Source organism: Episyrphus balteatus, chromosome 1 (assembly GCF_945859705.1).
Source record: "Episyrphus balteatus chromosome 1, idEpiBalt1.1, whole genome shotgun sequence".
Lineage (NCBI taxonomy): Eukaryota > Metazoa > Arthropoda > Insecta > Diptera > Syrphidae > Episyrphus > Episyrphus balteatus.
The window spans coordinates 129808685-129812263 of record NC_079134.1 but is presented as its reverse complement, the minus strand read 5'-3'; positions in this window follow the sequence as shown (position 1 = coordinate 129812263).

Below are 3579 nucleotides of genomic sequence, written 5' to 3'. Positions count from 1 at the left end.
ATCTTTCGAATCTATAGCTTTACTTAAATCCTCCGAATGAAATATAAGGAACAATTAAGTTTTTCATAACCCCGGTTTACTTCTATCTGTATATTCCATTTATATATACTTTTTCACCCTTAAACTATGCTATGACATTCCAAGATGCCACAGCTAGGATATCCTATCCATCCTCTTTCAATTATTCGCGCAAGTTCATATTTGATTTCATCAACTTAATTTCTTGCGTTTTGATGTGCACATAAATGTTTAGCACGTTTGTCTATAGTATGGTAGATGTTAAGAGTATGGTGTATAGGAACTTGGAGAGGTTTTATACACATAAATGTAGTATATAATGAAGAGGTAGATTCTGAGCAAAAAAAAGGAAGCTTTAAAGAATTTTACAAAAATATAGATGATGAGTTTTATCAATTGTTGTAGATAGATAACCGGAAGATTGTTGTTGTTGTGAATTCTTTATCAGCTTTTTTTTTTGTGTTGCGAATCCACAAATCATAGCCGAACTTTATTTTTCGACTCTGAACTTTCATTATAATTGGTTTATGGCATCAAATAAAGTTATATGAACCCTTTTCTTCTGAAGTTGATAGCGGAATTCTTTCTATAGGGTACGTATTAATCTTGTAAATATGGTTGTAATACATTTTACAATACTCTTGTACATGTAAATATGTGTCCTCGAAAAAAAGTGTTTGAACATAAAATGTAGGAATGTTTCTCAAAGAGCTTTTTTTACCAACCCTTATTGACTATTGCGTGAACTTAAATTGATCGCAAGCAATAGTGTTTATCAAACATTTTGAAAGCTCTTTCTTTTCCAAAACAATAAAAACGGCACGTACAGAATAACGAAAGTGCTAGGGTACACTGTGGCGTATGCGTACTATTTTTTTAATTTTAATTTTTATTACATTAAACACATTCTAACTCGAAATTTTGATTCCGATGAATGATAACACAATTTAAAGGGGTTTAGGTTACTTATATAACTACAATAGCAGCCATTATTAATCATTTTCATTGGTTTGCCAAAATTCTTAGAGAAAGTATTTTCTGATAAAATCAGTCATACAAGTAGATACTATCAAACCTTGACGATATGTCAATTGTTGCCAGTATCTCATCAGTTGCAAAAGACTGAAAAATCAAGTTTATTAAACATATTTATTTATAACTGTTTCTTCAACGATCTTAGGTTTTAGGAGTGCTGATCACGAATCTAAAAGTGTTTAGGAAATCTTTCATGGCAGTCAAATTACAAAAATACGAAATTTTGTTCTTGTTATTGACTAACCTATTACTATTTGATAAAAAGTTTTTTCTTTACAAAACAGAATCTCTTTAATTTTTTTAAAACACATTTTTTTTAGAATCTCGTGGCGGAAACAAATTGTCCTATTTAACACGAATTTAACACTTTTGCTTTTAAGAATGCAATTGAATAAAAGACCAGTCAGACTTAATAAATTTAATATCAATATATTGTAAAAGATTACTGTGGAAAAAACATTAAAAGTTTACACTTTTCAATTGTATATCCTTTTTGAAAAAAAAACTGCTGAATCTTGTCAAAAACGTTTGTTTCAAAAATTCAATTCGACGTAAGTATACCTAAAACATATACAGGGTGTCCCAAAAGTAATGCATCAAACGAAATATGCTGATAGGCCTACTTAAGGGCTCTCAGAATTTGGTAACTTGTTTATCCCAAATCCTTACGGTTTTCGATTAAATGCAATCCTTGTGAAATTTCGAAAAATCTATACTTTGCAACAGTATTTTGCTTCCTGTGGCCATTATTGATTTTTGTTTTCTAAAATTCTTTTACAAAAACATTGCGAAATAATTAGGAACAATTATTTAATCAAAATATTTTTTATTCGCTGCAAATTAACTAACAGTTTCAAGTTTTATAAAAAAACAATTTCTAATTTTTATTTGATAGCAACACCGCAAAATTTATTATTTATGGTTTATTATTTTAAAAAGTTGCCCTGTTATTGTAGTTTTCAAAAATGTATAAAAGTTTTTAAAGTTGCTGTTAGATCGCAAAATATTACAATTTGAATTCAACAAAACAGGGTTTTTCAGAACAAAAAACAACCACCAAAAATAAACACATTTTCTAGAACTGTTATTTATTTAATATCGAAGAAAAAATAACAAAAATTATAAAAAAAATACTACAATTATTTTTATTTTAAGTGGAGCGATTGAATATAATTCAATTTTTAAGTTCAAGTGACCTCAACTCCAAATTTATAAAGCGTTTCGCCCAGGTACGACAGTTAGATCTGTCGTACCCTTACTATTGCATAAAAATTATTTTTTTTTTTGCACTGTGCTTAAAATTCAAAGGCCTCTTCAAATAAAATTGTCGGTGGTAATTGTGCTTTTTTATTTTTTTCCATAGAAAGCAAATATTTCAAATAGTTGTCAAGTGAATTTCAAGTTTGGGGTAGAAATAAGCTTTTAAGTGGTAATCGTCCATTTTTACCCAGGCAGAAAATTTAAGCAAAAATAATTCTTTCCTTTAAGGAATTTTACTTGAAATTTCTGTATTGAATTGAATTCGAATCATTTAAATTTTGAACACATTTTTTCTCAGTCAAATGTTAGCAGATTTTCTTATGTCGTTTTCGATTGGTTTCACTCAAGGATTCACTCATTCTGAGATCCATTAAAACACTTTGAATCGATTCCACTCAAATCTGAAATTTTATATCCGTATTGGTGAATAATCAAATAAAATTATATACCTAAAATTAAAATTACTCAAAATGGATGTCAAGTCAAAGGAAAAGTCAACATTTTTGAAACTTTTAAGTTTTTTTTAATCTAGGTTTTTTACCCAAACCATTTGTCTGCACTTTGTTGGAAATGTTTCAATATCTTTTTTCAAACAATTTAACAGATAAAAATTGATTGAAAACTGACGAATTTTTTTTTTCGTCCAGATTTTGGAGATATACTTAATGAAAAAAAAAAAATATATGCTCTTTAATTATGTGCAACTAGCCGTTAAACATCGTTTATCTTTCAGGTGCAACTTTCGACAGCAAAAATAAATTAACTAAACATGTAAAGGTAACACCTGAATTAAAATTGAAAATAAAATGTTGCTTCTCTATAGATCTAACCTTAAACCCGTCAAACAACCGAGTTTTAAATTTTTTAAGTGAGAAATACATTGCAAAAGTTTTAAATTTATAAGTTTTGAATTTTCATGAAGTTTATTATTATTACATTTACATAAATTATAATTTATTATTATTATGTATTATTTACTGTTTTTGTTATTTACTATTTCTATGCTTAATTTTAGTTGCATAATCTTGAAACCAACACTTAATATGTATAAAGCTTCCTTCCAAGTTAAGTTAGAACGTAAACAATAAACTATTCTAAGGAATTTAGATGAACTTTGTCTTTGCAAAATCGTGTCAGCTTCTCCAAAGCGAGGGTGGTAACTGGTGAATGAGTTGAGTATATTGCTTGTGTCTAGAACTATTATGTAAGAGAATTGAACTTGTTGAATTCCTTATTTTGTATGTTGGTCCTTCCCAGGCAGTAAAT